At 38.7% G+C, this 22,792-nt stretch overlaps 1 protein-coding gene across 3 annotated transcripts in view; it reads right to left on the minus strand.

Annotated features, from left to right (window-relative positions):
• The window catches only part of Umad1 (UBAP1-MVB12-associated (UMA) domain containing 1), a 170,791-nt gene that overhangs the window by 102,064 nt on the left and 45,935 nt on the right, over positions 1–22,792 (minus strand). The gene's annotated exons all lie outside the window — the stretch shown is intronic.

The raw sequence follows: 22,792 nt of genomic DNA on the forward strand, positions 1-22,792 counted from the left end.
CTTTTTTAATATTTTCTGCTACAAATAAAGTTTAAATTTAACATGAAAAAAATTAAATATCTGAAATGGCTGTTATTTTCCCATGTTATGACTTATTAACAAATGTGTTATAGCATTCTACAAAGGATTTTTATATAAGTGTATATATTCACATATATACACACATATGATATATATGTATATATATATGAGGTCATTTATTTCATATATATATATTTACGTGTGTGTGTGTGTGTGTGTGTGTGTGTGTGTGTTTTAGAGGTCCTTCATTTTCCCACTGACTTGGACCACATTTTTTTAATTGATAATACAGATGAATCTCTAACTTTGAAATAGTTTCTTGCATAACAAAAGGTCAACTCAGATTGCAATAGTCAATTCAGGAGGAAGCTACTACCAACGTGCACTGTGGAAGAGCTATAAGCAGAAGGGAAATAGAAAATATGGGGAAAAATTATTCTTCGTATGTGTGTATACAATGTATATGCACACTTGTGTGTGTGCGCACTTGTGTGTGTGTCTAAGTGCAGGCCACACTTGCGCAGCACACATTTGGAAGTCAGAACACAGGATCTCTCTTCTCTTTGCTGTTCCTCGCTGTGTCTATTGAAGAGCTGGCCAGTACGCCTCCATGAAGTCTGTTTCTACCCGCCTTGTCATGAAAGCACCGCGATGACAGGCGCACCGCACATGCCCAGCATGACATGGGTCCTGGAGCTCTCCACGCACGACCTTATGTTTACCTATTGAGCTGTCTCCTCACCTTTGTTTCTCTTTACCTACTTCTTCTTTTTATGGATTTTATGGATTTATGTAGAATTTATGGGTTACAGTCACTTAATGGTGGGTATCCATCTGGGCAAGGTGTCATCAGGTGACATATCATGCTATGAACAGTACAGAGAGTACTTATTTGATGTGGACTCTTGATGAAAGCAACACGTGCTGCATACTACACACAAAAGGCTGCTGCTGGCATAGTATAGTGTGCTGTTGTAGTCTACCTTCTTGTTAATAAATAGAAATACAGCCTAAAAGAATGATAAACACATGAATTTCACTAAAAATAAGCCTAAAGAGAAGAAAAGAAAAATGTTACCTAAAGTAAGCTATTGCAAAAAGCATAAGAAACATCAAACATGTCCATCAGCCCCTGTGTTCACAACTTTGACTACATGTTAGAATCACCTGGGGAGAGTCTGACAGTCCCTGCTATGTGTTTTCCAGGCCAATTATATTAGGCTCCCTAGGGTTGAATCCCCAAAGAGTATCCTGGGTATTTGATATTTGTATTAGTTACTTTTGTATCTCTATGACCAAAATGCCTGAGAGAACGACTTAGGTGAAGGAAAGGTTTTAAACTCACAATTTCAGAGGAGAATGCTTGAACAGCTCCCATCTGCAGACAGGAAGCAAAGGAAAAAGAAACTGGAGACCAGGTGTACCTTTAAAGGCATGTCCCCAGTGAATCTTCTTCTAGCTAAGACCCACCTCCCACATTTCCATCACCCCCTCACCATGCAATCATCTGGGAACCAAGAATTCAGCATGTGATCCTGAGGAGAACATTTCATATCAAAATCCTAGCAGTAATGGTGGGTTTCAGAGCACACCTAAGAGGTTCCATGTATGGCTGTGCTTGAGACGTTCCCTATTAAGACAATGCAATGAAATGCAGCACAGTGGAGAACTGACAATCAGGTAATTGAAAGAAACAACAAATTAAAGTCCCAATAAAGCAGCTGGAGACACAGCTCAGTAGCAGAGCACTTGCCTAGCAAGAACAAAGCCCCAAGTTTAACACCCAGTAATGAACAATAACAATAGCAACCATAAGCATCATTTTAAGTTACTCCAGAAATACTTAATATCCTTGAAATGCAGCATGTAAAAAAGGTTGGGGGCAACTAAGAAATGCTTAGAGTGGGGGAAATAGTCTCCCCCAATTCCAACACCAAATGGTCAGCCCAAAAGATATACATACAAGTAATGTTATACAGACTGAGTAGTTATACTCAGGAACATATAGGTGTATACATATGTTTGTATGTAACAAATATTAAAGAGGCCATGAATCTGAAAGACAGCTAGGAAGGGCATGTGAAGAGGCTGCAAGGGAGAAAAGGGAAAGCGGAAATCATGTAATTATAATCCCAAAAAAATAAAAGAAAAAGAATAATGATTTTTTTTAAAGTTCGATTTGTTCGGAGTAGAACACTGAAAGGGATCAAAATAATAGAAACTTGATCTCTACACTGTCAGGATCGACTGAAGCTCTAGAATGTGTAAGAAAGTTAGACAGGAAGTGATGAGAAGAAGCTGAGCAGCAGCTATCCACGAGTTAGGTTAATAGGTGGCAATATATATATTAATTAATATATTAACCTAACTCATATATATATTAGGATTTCTGGGCTTAAGAAAAAATATTTCAGAGGTGATACCATTTTTAGTGATTATATAACCTAGAACAAGGCAATGCAGAGAACTGGAGAAAAAAAAAGTCAGTGTTAATGGCAAAACAAAACTTCAGAGTAGAGATGGAAACTAAAGGAAACAGCATCATGGATTTAGAGTGGTCCAGGCTGTGGGAAGGGAAGAAATCCTGCTAATGGCTTCTGAGATGTTTAAGGCAGAGTTAAGAGAAAATAGAGGGCCAGGCGGTGGTGGTGCACACCTTTAATCCCAGCATTTGGGAGGCAGAGACAGGCAGATCTCTGTGAGTTCAAGGCCAGCCTGGTCTACAAGAGCTAGTTCCAGGACAGGCTCCAGAGCTACACAGAGAAACCCTGTCTTGAAAAAATAAAAAAAATAAAAAAAAAGAACAAATAGAGAACAATGGCAGGCAAAAATTGGAATATGCTCAAAACAAAATGCCTTATTTGTAGGTGAAAGAGAAATGTACTGAAATGGCAGAATGGCTAGAAGAGACTGACAAGTATGTAAACAAAGTTTCAAGTGTGTAAACTACCTACATCCTTTGAAAGGGCTGAGCTCTCTCAAAGGAAGAAAGTAGAGTGTCTGACCAAGCCTGTGTCTGTTAAGTCAGTTCTGCTGCTCATAAGGTAAAGACAGGACCAGGGAGTACACAGTCTGGTATGATCTAGGTGGGCTTCATCGTGGTCATACTGCCGGCCTGCACACAGGCCTTTTGCTAACTAACTGTGCTGCAATCCTTCCCTCCAAAGGGCCACTATGCATACTGCGTACTCAGTCTGGAACTCCCAGTCTCTCCTCTTTGTATATACAGTTAGCACATTCATGTTTCCATTGTCAGCTCAAATACGAGTTACACAGGAAAGACTTCCTCAACCTTCAACATTTGTTCAACTGCTTTCATCACTTATGAATGTTTCCATTTTATATGTATTTAAATCCTACACTTTATCTAGCTCTTTACCTGGAGCTTCTGGGCTATGAAGTGGCTAAGTTTGGGTTCTGGTCATGTTGGGTGCCAAAATGTAGGCATAATTAAGAAAGGCCACGAGAGCCTGGAATAAAGGATAACAAATATTTATTTGGGGAAAAACTCACAACAAGGGTAGAGAGCCACAGCTCTTTGGGTACTAGAAGATGCAAACACGACTCCGACCACAACCCAAGAGAGCGAGAGCACACTTCCCAGCTGTGCTCATCAGTCCATACATCGTACCTTAGATGGCACCCTGATGGGCTGGTACCCAAAGGCTACTGGCTGAATGAATTCCCACAGCATATGAGAACAGTTAAATGTACAAAATTCACCACTTATTCTGAACGCCTAGCAACAGGACTGACAGATAGTAGCCCACTGCATTGTTAGACGAATGAAGAGGGAACAAAGAGAAAGCTATTAAAAAATATTGATAATACTCAGAGGGTAGCCAGAGAAACCATTTCTTGGTTCCTGCTCTATGCTAGACATGGCTATGCATCTCTGTATGCATCAACTCTGACAGAGGTACTAACCTCTTAACTGTATAAATTAGCAAACTGTTGCTAAAAGGCATTAAATGACTTGCCTACTGTTCCTCACCTGAGAGGTGTCAGAGATAAGATTTTATCAGCTAAAAATATCCTACCTACCTTTGTGTGGGGGAGGCCAAAAGTATTATACTTAAGTTCACATAATTGTTCCAGAACCATCTTTTGATGCATACATATATTGAATATGCACCAATCTGACTGGCTTTACCCTGGTATTTATCTTCATAATATTTTGCAACAAAATCAAAGTCCCCAATGCTAGAAACTGGGTCAGTGCACAGTTTTATGTGAGAAGCTCTATAAAATAAAAAGGGAGACATGTACCCAGAATTCACAGGTGGTGATAAAAGATCACAGAACAAGATGAAGTAGCTGATTCAGTCACTCAGTATGGAGATTGTCCTGGAGGGAGAAAGGAGTCTTTCTGCTGGTGGGATATCATGAAGGAATCCAGTTCCTTTGATGATAAAAGTCTCTTCTATGAGACAAAAATCAAACACCATCATTTAATACTTGTCCATATGAATGAGCTTCTCTTTAAGGAAAATATATCCTAGTGGCAGTAAGCCCAGTGGTTTGCAATCATGCAAGAGTCACCTGGTTTTCACTGGGAAAGCAACTGACAGACTCCATAGCATATTACATGAATTCAAACTTGACAACATTAGCAGATCAAGACCTCAATACACACATTTAAGTCTTTAGGTTTTAGGTTCTTACCTAACTTTGATTAAAAACCCAAATCAAGAAGAGATATTCATATACTATGCTAGATTGTTTTATTTTTTTTTTTTTAACATCCCAGCTATAGTTTCCCCTCTCTCCTCTCCTCCTTATTCCCTCCCCTTTCTGTTCTCACCCCCAATCCACTATGCCGGTTTTATGAAGTGGTCATAATGATAAATCCACCCTCTCACCAGCTTGGGTTGAATTCAAAACGCCAGGAGAACCATTCTTTAAGAGCCTGTAAGGTAGGATCCTTCCCTCCCTCTTCCTCACTTCTGCTACTCTCCGAGTACATGGGAGTATCACTCCAGAGTTGTTGTCACGTGGGCTTTTCCTCTTTTTCCATATTTTCATAAAGATATCAGTCATTGGCAAAGTTTACTCTAATGCATATGGCTGTATCTTGATTGCATCTGTGAAGATAATTTCCAAATGGTTCTTCCTCTTTTTAAAAAATTTATCCTTGTCTCACACAATAGCTCCCAACTGAAGCCTCCTCCCTTCCACCCCTCCAACAGCCTGCTCTTCTTCCATTCTTCCCTGTCCCCTCCCCACCTCCCTCTTCCACAAATCCACTGCTCCTCCATTACCCTTCAGAAAAGAGCAGAACCTCCCAGTGCTGTCAACTGAACATGGCATAACAAGATGCAATAAGACTAGGCACAAACCCTCACTCATTTCAAGGCTAAACAAGGCAATTGTGTAGGAGGAAAAGGTTCCCAAGAAAAGGTAAAAGAGTCAGAGATACTCTTACACCCACTGTTAAGAGTCCCACAAAACTGCCAAGTTAAGCAACCACAAAAGGTATGCAGGGGACCGAGTGCAGACCTATCCAGGCTCAGTGATTGCTGCTTCAGTGTCTGTGAGCCCGCGTAAGATCTGCTTAGTTGATTTTGTGATCTATGTTCTCACTGTGTCCTTGATACCTCTGGCTCCTATAATCCTTCCTCCCACCTGTCTTAGTTAGGGTATATTATTGTTGTGAAGAGTCACCATGACCACAGTAACTCCTATAAAACATTTAATTAGGATGGCTCACTTATAGTTTCAGAGGTCATCATGGTGGGGAGCAGATGTGGTGCTGGACGCCCTACATCTTGACTCAGAGACAACATGAAATCGACTGACTATCACGCTGAGTGAACCTTGAGAAAAGAAACCTCAGAGCCTTCCCCCACAGTGACACACTGCTTTCAACAAGGCCACAACTTCTTATAATGCCACTGCCATAGGGATCTTTTTTTTCAAACCACCACGCCCCTCTTCTGCAGAGTTCAGCTAAAACAATCCTGAACTACAAAACAACTTCTGGAGGTTCACCATCACTGACTTCCAGCTGTACTACAGAGCTATACTAATAAAAACAGTATGGTATTGGCATAAAAACAGACACAGTAATCAGAGGAATCCAACTGAAGACCCAGAAATAAATTCACACACCTATAAACACCTGATTCTTGATAAATAAGCCAGAAATACACAATGAAAAAAGAAAGCATTTTCAACAACTGATGCTGATCTAACTGGACGTCTGCATTTAGAAGAATGCAAATAGATCCACATTTATTACCCTGCACAAAACTCAAGTCCAAGGGAATCAAAGACCTCAATATAAAACCAGATACACTGAACCTAATAGACGAAAAAGTGGGGAATAGCCTGGAACACATGCAAACAGAACACAATTTTCTCAATAGAACATCAATAATATAGGCATTAAGACATTGAGAGAAACAATTAAAAAATGGGACTTCCTAAAACTGAGAAGCTTCTACAAAGCAAAGGACATGGTAATAACACAAAACAACAGCCCACAGAATGGGGAAAGATCTTCACTAACCCCACATCAGACAGAGGTATACAAAATATAGAAAGAACTCAAGAAATTGGTCATCAAAAGAACAAATAATCCAATAAGAAAATGGGGTATAGAACTAAACAGAAAACTCTCAACAGAGGAATCTAAAATGGCTGAAAGACACTTAAGGAAATGTTCAACATCCTTAGCCATCAGAGAAATGCAAATCAAAACAACTCTGAGATTCCATCTTACACCTGTAAGAATGGCCAAGTTAAAAAACACTGATGACAACTTGTGCTGGAGAGGTTGTGGGGTAGAAGGAACACTCCTACATTGCTGGTGGGAATGCAGGCTGGTACAGCCCCTTAAGATATCAGTATGGTGATTTATCAGAAAATTAGAAAAAAACCTTCCATAAGACCCAGCAATACCACTTTTGGGTATATATTCAAAGGATGCTCAACCATGCCACAAGGACATGTGCTCAATTATGTTCATAGCAGCATTGTTTGTCATAGCCAGAACCTGGAAACAAACTAAATGTCCTTCGACCAAAGAATGGAAAAGGAAAATGTGGTACATTTACACAATGGAGTACTACACAGCAGAAAAAATAACGACATCTTGAATTTTGCAGGCAAATGGATGGAGCTAGAAAACATTATTTTGAGTGAGGTAACCCAGACCCAGAAAGACAATGATCACATGTACTCACTCATAGGTGGTTTTTAAACATAAAGCAAAGAAAACCAGTCTACAAATCACAATCCCAGAGAACCTAGACCACAATGAGGACCCTAAGAGAAACATACATAGATCTAATCTACATGGGTAGTAGAAAAAGACAAGATCTCCTGAGTAAATTGGGAGCATGGGGACCTTAGGAGAGGGTTGAGAAGGAGGAGAGAGGCAAGGAGGGAGCAGAGAAAAATGTAGAGCTCAATAAAAATCAATAATTTTTTTTTACAGTTTAAAAAAAAAAGATCAACAACTAATACATGGGACTACATAAAACTGAGAAGCTTCGAGAAGTCAAAGGACATTGTCAATAAGACAAAACAGCAAGCTACAGAGTAGAAAAGGATTTTCCCCAATTGCAAACTTGACAGACAACTAATATCCAAAATATACAAAGAACTCAAGAAACTAGACATCAACAAACCAAACAACCCAATTAAAAACTTTAAAAAAACAGATCCAAACAGAATTCTCAATAGAGGAATCTCAAATGGCTTACAAATACTTAAAGAAATGGTCAACACCTTAGTCATCAGGGAAATGTAAATAAAAGGTCTCTGAGATTCTGTCTTATACCTGTCAAAATTATTAAGATCAATAACACAAATGATAGCTGATTCTGGAAAAGATATGGAGCAAGAAAAACACTCTTCCATTCATGAGGAGGAAAAAAAGCAAACATCAGACAAAATAGGAGGAAATGTGAAAACTACGCATTCAAGGAGAGGTTAATACCCCCAATACACAAGGAGCTCCAGAAAGTCACGAAGAAACAAAAAAGTGAACACCTCCACATACACTTACAAAAACAGCTCTAATGGTCAATGTGCACATAAAGAATACTTCACATCACTAAGAATCAAGGAAATCCAAATAAACTACAGTGAGGTCTCAGTCCAGGAAATATCCATATTATCAAAAGACAAGACAAGAGCTGCAGGAGGTATGGAAGAGAATTTGCACACTACTAGAGATATTATGTATTAGTACAGCCATTATGAAAGGTTCCTCAGAACAACAACAACAACAAAGCGAAAGTAGAACTACCGATGATCCAACAATCATACTACTTAGTGTGTTGGAGACATCTGTGCTCCTGTAATTACTGCAGCAGTAATCACACGGCCAACATACATAAACAAACTAAATATTCATCAACTAATGAATAAAAAATGTGGTACATTTGTACAGTACAACACAATTTGTCCATAAAAATAATGAAATTATACAACTTGTGATAGTGTGCATAGAACTGGGGTCATAACACAGGCACGAAGACAAGCACTGCATGTGGACACGTGGGGTCTAGTGGCACTGCTCTCAGAGAGCTGAGATAGAGTCGTGCTCACAAGCCGCTGGGAGAGCAGAGGATGGCCTCACTGGGGACTAAGTAACACCTGGAGAGCAGTAAGAAGTCCCGGAGATGTACTGTGTAATGGAGGAACTCCAGACAACAATGAAGCAAGTTTCACAAGCACAGAGTAAAGAATACTGAGAATTTTTCCCCACTGGGAACAAAAAAGAATTCTTGAGATAAGTGTTTTCACTGAATGAAACATTACACATTAAATATGAATATACATGAAAAGCATTGCACATACTCTATAGACACAACTTTTGTGTTTATACATCAGTAACAAATAAAATTTTAGCAGATTTTATTTGATCAAACCAAACCAAACAACTTTTTGCAAATAGAGCAGTCTCCAGAAGCAGAGCAGACTTTGAGAACTCCATCCAATGATATGATCAGACAAGACTTACAGAAAATACAGAGAGCACAGACATCATCTAGTCAAAATCAACAGTTCCCTGGTTACAGCTAATCTAATTATTTTTATTCAGGTCAAGCAGTTAACGGGCTATAGGACTTTGTGCAACTTAGCAAAGCTCAATTAGTATAATTAAACAGTATCTTAGTCTTCTCTGTTGGAACCAACGCAGATGCCAACTTCATTTTGAAAGAAAACAAGGAGGGACATATGGGAAGGTTTGAAGGAAGGAAAAGGAAGGGAGAAATGTTATTAAATATTATAATATTTTATTTTATTAAATATTATCATCTCAAAAAAGAAGAATGTTATTTAATTAAAAATGTATGAAAAACAAATTAGTTTCTTCTACAAAATCAATATAGGAGCCAATAACTGAAATGTTTTGAAGGAGATGGCCCTCGCTGCCTCAGGAATCTGAGAACTTGGTCCCGGTTGGTGGCACTGTTTCAGGCTCAGGTGTGACCTTGTTGGAAAAAGTCTAATATTGGAAGTGGGCCATGAACGTTAAAAGACGTGGGCCACAAAAGCCCCGAGTCTAGTTCATTCTCTTTGCCTTGTGCTTATGGTTCAAGACATCAGCTCCATACGGCTTGAGCTGCCATGCCTGCACCCGATGCCTCCTCCACACCTTCATGGATCCTAAGCCTAGGAACCACAAGTCCAAATAAACCCCCTCTCTCTAAGTTGCCCTAGCCATGGTGTTTCATCAAAGCAAGAGAAAATTACTTAATATAACAATAATTACATTTTTCAGTTTTTTATAATTATTATGAAAATATTCTCCTGATAATACGGAAGTTTTTCCTGATATTTGGAACCTCGTGGTCTTGGCTACAGAATTCTAATTAGTTGCCTGTAGGGCTATAATACTATAGTAGCTGGTATTCATCGCATTTTGGCATGCATCCAATTCATGAGGAGGTGAGGGAGATGATTTAAAGCGCAACTGCCTGGGATCCCCTCCAAGCTTGCAGACTCAGAAGTGATGGGGTCAAGTCCCAGGCCGACCCACGTCTGCCATGCTCCCAGCTCCGCTCCTGTATCCTGAGTGTGACAACTGCCAGGCAGGGAGGTTTCTGCACCTCCTTTTACTTTTTATTCTCAAAGGTAATTAGCAAACTCTGTATTTTAAGGACCACATGGAATTCATGTCCTTTTTATTGCAAAGTTGTACTGTACACTTTGGATGCTAACAACGGAGACAAACAGGTGAGCTCTGCGCATTCCTTTCAGCTCGCCGTCAGAAATGCTTGTGACACAGCTTGGCTCTGGCTGCACTTCTTTCCAAAGATGACACACACTTTTAGACACGTGGCTTTATTCGTCCTCTCTAAGTCCCTCTGCTATCCTGGAAGAAGACACTATTATTCTACTCACAATAAAAGAAAGGGCTCAGGTCCAAGGCAAGCTGAGTATTTATTAAGCACCTTTAATGTCAAGACACTGTTAGATGTCACCTCATCAGGACAGGTAGCAGCTAGAAAGCTGCCTCTCTGACTATGGGGAAGGTACTGGTAGCACTTCATAACGTGCTCACTGGGCTAGCAGTTCTTGTGTGCTCAGAGGGAAACAGTCTGGACAGTTTAATGATTTTAATTGATTATTGTTAAGTAGCTGTGAGCAGTTCTGAATAAGAGTTTCTTTCCATATTATTTTTCTTATTTTCATTTCACATCTGATCACTAATGAAAGCCTCTCAAATTTAGGATTATCAACTACTAAAAAGTACTATAGCCACAACAGTAGGTGGGGGAGGACTTCTTCCCATGCCCTTCTCGATTCAAAATTATGAGGAAAGAAATCTATATTTAAGCCTTTTGTGAAATCCCTTGTGAGACTCAACTGTTGGCTGTGGTTAGAATACATTCGGCAGTATAATCAGATTGCATCACCGCCATCACCTGCTCAGAGGCCAGCAGAGGAAGCATGTGCTCATGGAGCTGAAGCTGGCGTATTGTACTACACCCTCATGTGGGCTTGCCAGAGAGATTAGTCACCATTTTGCAGCTGGTTCTCCATTCAGTCGCTGTGCTACAAGTGCAGATGCAATGGTTTATCCTAATTACATTGCTGCAGTTTAATCTTTCCTTTGCAGCACACTACGCAGCAGATCAAATTCAAGACTCAGAGCTGGCTTCAAACAGACTTCAAAATCACACATTTGTAATACCGCACCACTCCACCTTCTGTCTATTCCAAATCTATTCAAACGGTGTTCTTAACCACCATTTCACTAAATCTTGTCAACTGACAGTAAGACAGGAAAGAGAATTATATCATCCATAGAAAAACTAGTTTTATATTTGAAAATTTTCCGTTTTCTCTCTGCTAGGAATTAGGTATACTAGCAAATCCCAAGGAAATTAATTCAATTTGGTGGGCTCTTTACTGCTGATCAAAATGACTTGTGAAGCTTAACACACACACACACAGCAGTCACAGACAGACAGACACACACAGACAAACACACACACACAGACAGACAGACACACAGACAGACACACACACACAGACACATACACACACAGCAGTCACAGACAGACAGACACACACAGACAGACACACAGACAGACACAGACAGACAGACACACACAGACACACACACAGACACACACACAGAGACATACACACACACACACACACACACACACACCAGCTCTACTAGAAAATGAGTTGAGCTTAGGTTGTTACTATATCAAGAGTCAGGGGAAAAAAAGAACAACCACAGGCAGGTGTTTCTACCACCATTACCACCCATATTTAATGAGAGTACTGTATAAAGAATGATGACTACAAAAAGAGATGGGGCAATCAAAAAAAAGAACTGTAAAATAAAAGAAGTAAAACCCTGAGGCAATTTAAATATTAACAATAATGACAAGACACATAATATACATGTAAAACCATCCTAATATAAGTATCTTTAAGTTTTTACTCTGAACTTACTTAAAACTGTGATTTTTGAAGGTATACATCTTTAAATTCTGATTTTGCACCTCTATGCTCTTGATTCCTAGTAATTTTTTCATGCTAGGTAAAGAAGGAAGATGGCAGTAAACATGGCATGCATTAATAAAGACAGCATCACTGCAGGTATCACAGAAACAAGATGATGTCCTCCAGGTACAGTGGACACCTGTGGGAAATCACTCAGTTCTGTAATGCCAAGTGAGCAGTGCCAGTAGTGCTTGTCAATCTCATCTCACTTCATTACCTGACCTAAACTCTGTTTATCATATGAAATATGCAGCCAATGAATGGTATATGAAATGGCACTCAGTCATACTCTAAAAATGTCAGTATACCAGTTCTAAAAATAAGATTATCTTTTAGAAGTACACGGCCGCGGTAAGAATATATAGTATTTTTGATGCTTCTTAATATTTGAAAATAACTAAACATCTAGTTTGACTGACAGGGGAGCATATTAAGCACACTTTCACACGACAGAGTATACTAACTGGAAACTATTTGTGGACAGTGGTAAAATTCAGCATCTACAGAAGCAGTAAGTTCAAGCTCACTAAGGCCACAGTTACTAAACTATTTGGTTGCACATTGGCTTCTTAGTTATTTGAATGATAGAGACATTTGAAAAACACGTTGTTTTATAAACACACCACAGTGTTGGTGACCTAGAAAGTGAAAAATAGATGAATTAAGTGGAGGTTATGTTAGTGTGACGGGAAGCATTTTTTTCACTTAAGTAATTTCAGTTAAAGAAAACATAAATAACATAGATAGCTTTAACATGTTATTTTAAATCAAGACAAGTGAACTGTATTCATTTGGTGAAATGAATAATTTAATCAATTAGAATAAAGATAAACTCAATAAAAAAAACTATGGTTTTAAGGTACACTCCTTTACTTTTTATTGTAACTAATGGATCTTTCTTCTCGTGTTGAAAACAGCAACTGCTAGTAAAAAAAAATTCTAATTTTAATTGCAAGAAAATAGAGATCTTATTTGTATTTTATGTAATTGAATAGCCAACACCCAGTACTGCAACACCCAGTACTGTCCAGACTTTTTAATGCTTCAAAACTTCATAGAAGCTACAGTCATTGATATTAACAAGCCACTAAGATCTTAAGTTACTCCTTATCAAAGAGAAAAAAATATAATAGTAACTACAGTAGAACAGAAATGGCATTTTACTATTTTTTGAGAATTTTACATATAAATATTTCATTTACATAATTCCACCCTATCCTATCCCTTTCTAACTCCATCCATGTCCTGACCCCTGCTCACGCTCTCAAATTACTGCCTCTTCACACACACATACACACACATAACTGGCTGAGTTTATTTAGCGAATATCATAAATATAGATTTGTGTTTAGGGGTGACTGCTTGAGATTGGATAAACCATCAGAGGGTTTCTACTTGTAGCTCTTCATCTAAGAAACAGGTTTTGTGATATTTCCCCATCCACGTAGGCATGTCAATTAAACTTTTTAAGGTATTGTTTAGGAGAACTTATTTTTGAGAGTTCATGTACAGGTAATGAAAGGTCACAAATTTGGGGTGTCACACAGGAGAACTCAGAAGGAGGAACATAAATGCAGTACTCATATATGAAATTCTCAAAAAGGGCAAAGAAATATTCAGAGGTATTAGTTATATTTTAATATTTTATTGCTATTTAGTCATAAAAGCCATTAATTTTTCAGGTTGCATTTTTAACCTTATCAAAAATTATGCCATAACAATCAAAAGAGTATCAAATAAAAATGAAAGAACTAAAGTTATATGCATCAGTATGGGACTGGCTCGTAGGCACATGATGTTGCCTGAAGTGAGCTGCAGAATGGTATTATATTTGCACTGTGACTATGGATTCTATTTAGATGGGGTTCTAAAACACCAAACTAGAGATATAAATAAATATGATAAAACTCTTTTACAGAGAGTCAGAAAGATGCAATTAGAGAGAAGAATTTAGCTCTGAGATGGGAATAAAAGGGAATAATAAAAGATTAAGGCACACCAAAATGAACAATAAATTATTTATTTTTAAACTGAATGGCTGGTACACAGGTGCTCATTATATTGCCATTTGAATACCTTCTCATTATTAAAAAAACTTCAAATTTATATTAGATTTTCTATTTGCATAAGCATGAGAAATTTAAAAACAGGTCTTTGTTTCATTTCTTTCTTTGTTTTTTTTTTTCTTTTTGAGACAGTTAGTCTTAAACTTGCTTAACTAATTCTCCTGCCTCCACCTCCCAAGCGCTAGGATATTAGCCATATACCACAAAATTCTGTTTAGCATAACCAACTTTAAATAGTGCTCTGTTAGATCTGTCATCATGAACCAGGCTTGTTGGCCCACATCTTTAATCCCAACACTCAGGAAGAAGAGGAAGGTGGGTCTCTGTGAGTTCAAGGACAGCCTGGTTTACAGAGCAAGTTACAGTATAGCCAAAGTGAAATCCTGTCTCCAAAAAAAAAAAAAAAAAAATTGTCATCATAAAGATCTTTTCCTCAGTTGGTCATAATGTCGTTGTGGGATATTTTGATCTCACGGTGACACTCCAAGACTGTTAAATAAATAACCGTTAAAAGTTTACCTTGAATCAGAGGAGCAGAGCCAGCTACTAGCCAACTGGAACAGCCACAGAGTAACAAGCAATGTTGATAAAGAAGATGAACAGGAAGGAAAGGGCAGGGACTAGAGTGTGAGTTTCCTTTTGGTTCTGGGACAAGGGAAGAGATATGTTTCTTGTGGTGTCTCTGGCCAAAAGGGATCAGCTATTTGCTACTCAACCTCTCTGAGATAGCAGGTTTTTACCCCAGCCTTTGACTTCTGAGTCTTAATTGATAAATAGAATGACAGAGACTTAACTTAAACCTACATGTCGTGGCCGTGGAACAGCTGGGACCATGGGACCCAAAGGCCCACCAAGCCACGTCCTGAGTAGCCAGCGGAGTACATACTGTGGGGCCACAGGGCTGCAGGTTGTAATGAAAATATCAGTAGATTTATGTGCAGCTGCTAAGCTGATAGAAAAAAATCATTTAAAATGTTTAAGCTTTCTGCAGTAAACCATGCCCATTCCTACCAGTGACCTCTGAAGGCTCCGAAGGATAACAGAGGCAACAGCGCCGATTCCACACTGTGGAATTGTGGTAATGCCACTGAGCTGACAAACATCACCCAAAGATCAGTTTCGGGACTACAAACTGCTCAGGACAACTTCAAAACTGCTAGCTGAGATGGTCCAGCCTCAGAAACTACTCTATCCAGGACTTCAGATACACCCTGGATTTTCCCATTACACAGAGACTGGACAAAAAATGTTATAGTTGTTTCACAGGACTTGACAATTATCTCAATTTTCCCAGGGTCTCTTAAAGATGCTATTATCTCCAGACAACAGGAAGCAATCTAGAGAACATGATGGCCACATTTCCAAGAGGTGGGGTAGGCAGGTTTTGGTTGTTCAATGGATTATGGATGTTTATCATCATTTAGGCAGGTTAATTGCAAGTTGTTACTAGTCATGGTCTGGGGAAAAATAAACAAGGGAGATTGAATTCAGGGATCTCTTTCTGAGAAGAAAAATGGAGCTATAGTATAGAAATGATATGGGAAAGGATAGATTATTGAATCCACCTTTAAACTAAAAAGTGACTACTAGTCTTATATATTTTATATTAGTATGGATTATTATATATTGATACAAATTTAAGGTTAATTTTGTTATATTGTATATATGTTTATACTATCATTTAAGGTATCAGACCTATGTAGTTATTCATTTATAATAATAAAACTTGTAGTCATATGAGGTATATTTTCAAGGTTAAACAGAGATAGATATATTTTAGATAGTCTTCAAACATTTAAGAGACCTACAGAAAATAGCATTTGAGATGTTTAAAAAACAAAAGACTTTTCATGACAGCGAGACATGTCTGGCCTTGGCAGTACCAATCTACTTCATTAAAGGATGATGGGCATCGAACATCCTCCATATGGAGTTTGCTTTCATTGTGACAAAGTTAGCCACTGAGCAAAAAACTGCTCTTGCCTTGAAAGCTGACAGTATGCTGGCCAAAACGGACAAACAGGACACACAAAAAAGGTAACTGCCAAACTTTGACCAAGACAAGGTAGGACAGTCCTTCAAAATTCCTGCTTCAAAGAAAAGTCCGTCAGATATCCTAGGCCTGTATGCCCAAGATGGATGTCCCAATGTTGCAGAGGAATCTTGGGTGACTGTCCAGGCAGCCAGATGTCTCTGTTGTTTCTATAGTTTTGGAAGCTGTTTGCTCTATACTTCCTGCTTACTCAGGTAATATATCCTCCTTGGGTCTTCGATGGGGTTGAAGACTAGATAGTTATAGTTACAGTTTTCCTTGTTATCAAATTCAGAAAAGAAACTTATATAAGAGATGTAAAGTTTATAAGGTTGAGAAGCATAAAAGCTCCAGTTGTTTATCTAAGGGAATGTTTTTAGGTCAAAAAGATATTTTTAGGATAGGATGGTAATACACGTTATGATAGAAAATGATTTAGGTATCAACTTTGGACTCACCAAGATAGGGCAGATAATGGAGCAATTTCTCCAAATTTGGCAAATACAAATGGACTGAATACTGCAAATGTAAGTCTTACTTGATAATTATTTCTATTTTATATAATTTTACTATGTTAGAGTTGAAACCCTTCCTTTTGATTTTGACCATACCTGATACTTGCTCTTATTGTATATAGTTTTACTATATTAGTGTTAAAACCTTCCATTTTTATTTAGATAAAAAAGGTAAAATGTTGAGGAATATTTGTTTATACTATAAAAATGTGTCTCTGCCTAAGGTACCTTCTGATTAGTTCAATAAAGAGCTGAGCGGCCAATAGCTAGGCAGGAGATATAGGCAGAAATTCCTGGCAAAGAGAGAGAAACTGAGAAGAGGAATTTAAGCATGCAATTTTGCCAGCAGACTCAGAGCAAGTTGGATGTACCATATTAAGAAGAGGTAACCAAGCTGCGTGGCAGAATGTAGATTAATATAAATGGGTTAATTTAAGTTCTAAGAATCAAGCCTAAGCTAAAGTTCAAATTTTAAAGTTAATAATAAGTCTCGGGTCATACTTGCAGGCTGACAGTCCAACACTAGTCTGACAAGAAAGCCGGCTGCACAAAGTAGCATCACAAACTATAATTCAGGGACATACTCAACAGGATGCTCAGCAAAGACATCACCGAGCAGAGAGACCCCACTCTTACCACTGTGCTTGCACACCAATGGCCTGACTGTGCTTTCAGCTCGAAGTTTCCTTGGGGTTCTCCTACTCTTCTGCTTTCTTTGCCTGCACTATATGTCCTTTGCAGTTGGCACCAGTTAAAGTGGACACCAACATCTGACCAGATTCTCCACAAAGATGGCGGAAGGACGATGTATGGAACTCCTGAGAGCAATGGTGAGGATTCACAGCTGAACAGATCTCTAATATTCTTACCCCAAAACTGAGTCTAGAATCTCACTTAACAAACTGTATTTAAAGGAACTCAATGTATATTCATTCACACATACGTAATATGAAATATTTGAGAATACACATTAAAAAGTAAGGAAATGAACGCTCACTTCAAACATCTAAAAGCAAAATTTCTTAATGACAACATTCCTCAATCACACAGTAAGTTACAGAATATATTAAAACACAAACAGAATATATTAAACAGCATTTTTAAAAGACATGCATTTTTCTCAATTAATTTCATTTATTTATTTTATATCCCGACCAGTTTCCCCTCCCTCCTTTTCTCACATTCTGTCACCTCCATTCTGTCTCAATCCACTCCTCCTCCATTTCTTTTCAGAAAGGAGAAGGCCTCCCATGAATCAAAACAAGGCATATCAAGTTGCAGTAAGACTAAGCACCTCCCTTGTATTAAGACTGGGCAAGGCAAACCAGTATTAGGAGCAGGGTCCCAAAGAGCCAATGCCTTCGGGATAGTCCCTGCTCCCACTGTCAGGAGTCCTGCAGGAAGACCAAGTACACAACTGTCACATACATGTAGATGGCCTAGGCTAGTCCTGTGCAGGCTCCCTGGTTAATAGTTCAGACTCTGTGAATTCCTATGAGCCCAAGTTAGTTGATTCTGTGGATTTTCTTGTGATGTCTTTGATCTCTCTGGTTCCTACAATCTTTTTTCCCACTGGTTAAGGTTCTACTATCACTTCCCACCTTTCCTCTTCGCTCCCCTCCACCCACTCCTTCTCCTGATTAAGAAATTTTAAAGAGCAATCTATACAATATAACTAGCTGTACTCATATACAAGCATACATACACACACACATATATATATAGACACACATATTGTGTATTTAATATTGCTTGATAACTTTCATTTAAACAACCTATTAACAGCATAACACCTTAATGTTTATGCCTATTGTATCTGCTGAAAACATATTATCCAACAGGTTAGGCCAAGTCAACTCAATACTTATTCTTTATACGATAAAGTTTTAAGGACTGTGGTGGTCTGAAAGAAAATGCCCCCCAAAGAGAGTGGCACTATTAGGAGGTGTGGCCTTGTTGGAGGAAGTATGTCACTGTGGGGGTAGGCTTTGAGATATTTATTTTTTTTAAGCTTGGCTCAGTGGCAGTCAAACTACTTCCTGTTGCCTGCCCATCAAGATGAAGGACTTACAGCTCCAGCTCCACATCTGCCTGTACGCCACCACGCTCCCCACCAGGGTCATAATGGACTGAACCTCTGAAACGGTAAGCAAACAACCCCAATTAAATGTTTTCTTAATAAGAGTTGCCATGGTCATGGTGTCTCTTCGCAGCAATAAAACCCCAGGACAAGGCTGCTGAAACACAATAGTTAGAAAAGTATGTTACTGTTTTAATAACAAAGTCTACTTCTATTTTTGAAGTCCAGCCTACAAAGGACAAAAACAATGATACGTGTTAAAAGATTTCCTTTAAATGCTTCAGGTTATGAAGCATTGCTGCTTTTGTTAATGTATTAATCTCCTGACTTGTCCCAGTGTATCCAAGACGGTAAAGGATAAATACTAAACACATGAGTGATTGAATATAGAGTCACTGCAACTTGGTTAGCTAATGTATAAACAACTTATTGCATACATGTGTATATATCGTACACACAGGGACAAACACACATAACACACACATGCATGCATACAAACACACACACAACTAAAGCTAAGCAGTCCATTTGGTCTTTCTCAGTATCTAAGAAGCGTATTCAACATTATCTGTTAAAACAAGGATGAAAGGCAGGGTTGTGAAGCACAAAGAAAAGATTCGTTTTATTCCTAATTCCCACTTGAATCTACACATAATGTTAAGTTATGGACAGCTAAGAAGAAGCTGTTGTTTCTGAATATGTAATTGCTATTTAGATGATAATGGCATGGGTGTAGCAGTAGAACCATGACCCACATTTGAATACGGTCTTAATGAAGGAGACTAGGAGAAGAATGAGGAGGGAAACACAACAGTGTCAGCAATGGACCTTAATGAAGCTAATTACTTTCAGTACCTTTGTAATTTTGGAGAAACTGCATAAAAAAGTGACAACCAAAGGATCACAAGCAGGACCTTTGCAAACTAAACATGCTTAAAACATGACATCACTGTCTAGGCAACAAGGCATTGTGGAAATCAGCCTCTGTGTTTAGGTTTTAAGGATCACATTGCAAAATAACTACATTACACGATCTGGCTAGGCAAGTCAGTTTCCTTAGAAAGCATCTTTATATTTCAAGTTAATGACACTTCTGAACAGAAAAGGAATTTAAATGCCCAAAGGTATCTTAGCTGATTATTTGAAAGCATTGGAAATTAACAGTAAGAATAGCTTTAAGGCAAAATTAAACTGGATTTTGGATCAGAGAAAACAAGAGAGATTTGTTTTTTTAAGTTCTAAAATATCTAATTTTTAAATATAAGATAGATATTATTTAATAACCAATGAAATCATTTACATACTCATATGCTAAATCAATTAATTTTAAAAATTACAGCAAAGCAATCTAAGAGCATACGTTAAACATGTTTCAAAGATTTAACCAAGGTAATAGCATTGATGATGGTGTGAGGAATTGAAAGACCCTGCTTCCAGGGAAGTCGCTCAAGGCAAATAAAATAATCAGAAAGCTATTTTTTCAAGTCTCTTAGTTATTATAATGTGGTGGCAACAATTCATTCTCCAGTAGGACTGCAGGCGCCACACAGAGCTTACCAAAGTTAACAGTGTTTGCTTTGCAGACTGGTATATACAGGGCTATAAAAACATTTTTGCCTACTTATCTCAACTTCTCAAATATATTCACAAATGACAATTTTACCAAAGAATACTAATGCAGTAGTTTTACATTTATAATCAGCAAAAATCTCATCAATACAATTTGCTGTTTTTAAAGACCAACTTCAAAGACAAGAAGGGAACAGGAATATGAGCCTGACACTCAGAAAGATTTACTGTCATCCCCTGGGCCCCTGTTAGATCGACACCAGCACTGCGGGAACATGCACTGTACTGGATTTATTTAGAACCTATGTAAGTCAAGATGGTCTCCCCCAAAATATCAAAACCAGCAGGCAGGGTGTAGGCTAGTTATGAGCACTGACAGGCTAACTTGAAACCAGCTCTGTCACTCACCCAGTGTGCAATCGCTGGCACGTTAGTTAGCTTCCTAACAGTGCAGAGTTCTTACTGCTGATATGGAAATGGGTTCATGTTCCTAATGGTTGTCGTCTACTAATGTGTCTCCGGGTGGGATATCTGAGCAATGTCGATTTCGTTTCCCCTCAACTCTCAAAAACAAACAAAAATAAAATTGACACTGGTACAGTTCAAGTATAAACCACTAGAAACTATCTAACAAAAGCCTGACATATACTGTTGAGAGTGTAGGTGGTTATGGTTTGCATCCCTTTTCGAATTACTGAGCTCCTCAAGTTCCCAAGTCCCTCTATAGTTCCTGAACTTGTCCTTCTCTCTAACCAGCAAACCTAGCCTAGGCTAACACAATCAGCCTCACTGACGCCATCTAGCTTTTCCTCAAACCTAGAGTAATGAATAATCTTTTAGAAATGCTTTTTTTCTCTCAAAAGATATTCTGTATTTTGTCCAGTCTATGGATTTCACCCACTTTCACTGTATTTCTCTTTCTAAAATTATCTGACATACACTAAGCATAGGATCATGTGTTGGAAATTTAATTCCTAATGCAACAGTGTTGGGAGATGGACCCTGCGATGAGAAGATCAGCGCACGATGCCTTCATGAATGTATTGATGTCTTTAGTGTAGGAGTGAGCTAATTATTGTAGGCTTTTCATATACTAGCGTGTGGCTTTCGTGAGCCCCTTTGACCTCCATGATGCTTGGTACTGTCAACCTGATGGGACCTGCAATCGGCCAACTTGTAGACAAGCCTGCAGCCATAGCTATAAAGGGTTATTCAGATTCCGTTATCATCTGTGCATACCTATTAGTGATTAATAATCAACTTAAATGAGGTGTGAAGATCCACTCTAAAAGTGGGCAGGACAACTCTCTAGGCTTGGGTCCTGGAGTGCATAAAACAAGAAAGTGGGCTAAGCCATCAGCATTGTTCATGCTCTGCTTTTTGGCTGTGGGTGCAATGGGTCCAGCTGCTTCCTTACACTCTTTCTGTGGCTTCCCTGCCCTGAAGGACTATACACTCAAACTGTGAGCCAAAGTAAACCCTTTCAACATTAGGCTGTTTTTATCCAGAATCTATCGTTTTGCACAAAAATCAACTCCAGATGTATTAAAAACATTAATATAAAGCCTGAAGCTCTGAAACTTCTAGAAGAAAACATAGGGAGAACTCTACAGGACAGAGATAAGGAATAGTCTCCTTCAGTTTGTTGAATCGAGAAGTCAAAGAAAATCAGAACAATAAAGGCTATTGTTATAAGCCTTGTTTGCCCGTCAGAACTGGAAAGTAATGTCCTATTGCTGAAAACAGCATATGTTTTGGTCGTAGAACTTGGAGAAATTAAGTTGGTACTAACCTGGAAGCCTCCTTCTTGACCACTGTCAAGAGTGTAGGGAAGTGTTTGGAGAGAAAAGTTATCAACTATAATCTCTTAGCTGTGAATCCTAGGAACTATAATAATGACTGGCCTGGCAAGATACATCCAACAATGGCACTTGCATGTTGGAGGTACAGACAACTGTCTTATTGAAATCAAGGTCTGCTCAATAGTAAGGAATGGCCGCCTCATACTGTACACCTAACGAGGAGCCTGTGGCTGGAGAGGTCACAGGGTCTAGAGGACAAATTACCACCACTATTTTTCTAAATCAACATCGCTTCCAACTAGTGCAGTTCTTACTCCGCATTAAAGAAGCTTGCTTTTGCAGTTTATAGAGGCTACTACTACACAGGTGCCCATGGGATGCCTAGCCCCAAATGGAGTACCCACACAACCCCTATGCTCAAGGCTCAGAGGATATCATGAAAAGGGAGGTGGAGAGGCTGAAGAGATGGGTCAGCACTAAAGAGGACCTGCTGCTCTTACAGAGGACCTGGGTTTGAATCTCAGCATCCATACGATGGTTCACAATCATCTGCAACTCCCAGCTCCAGGGGACCTGATGTTGTGTTCTGCCTTCTGTGGGCACTCGGCATGCATATAGTGCACATACATACATTCAGGAAAAACACTCGCATACAAGTAAAATAATTTAAAAGGCAGGTGGAAAGATTCTAAGAACCAGAGGAACAGGATGACTGCTCTTCAATA

The sequence above is a fragment of the Chionomys nivalis genome, chromosome 1 (genome assembly GCF_950005125.1).
Source record: "Chionomys nivalis chromosome 1, mChiNiv1.1, whole genome shotgun sequence".
Lineage (NCBI taxonomy): Eukaryota > Metazoa > Chordata > Mammalia > Rodentia > Cricetidae > Chionomys > Chionomys nivalis.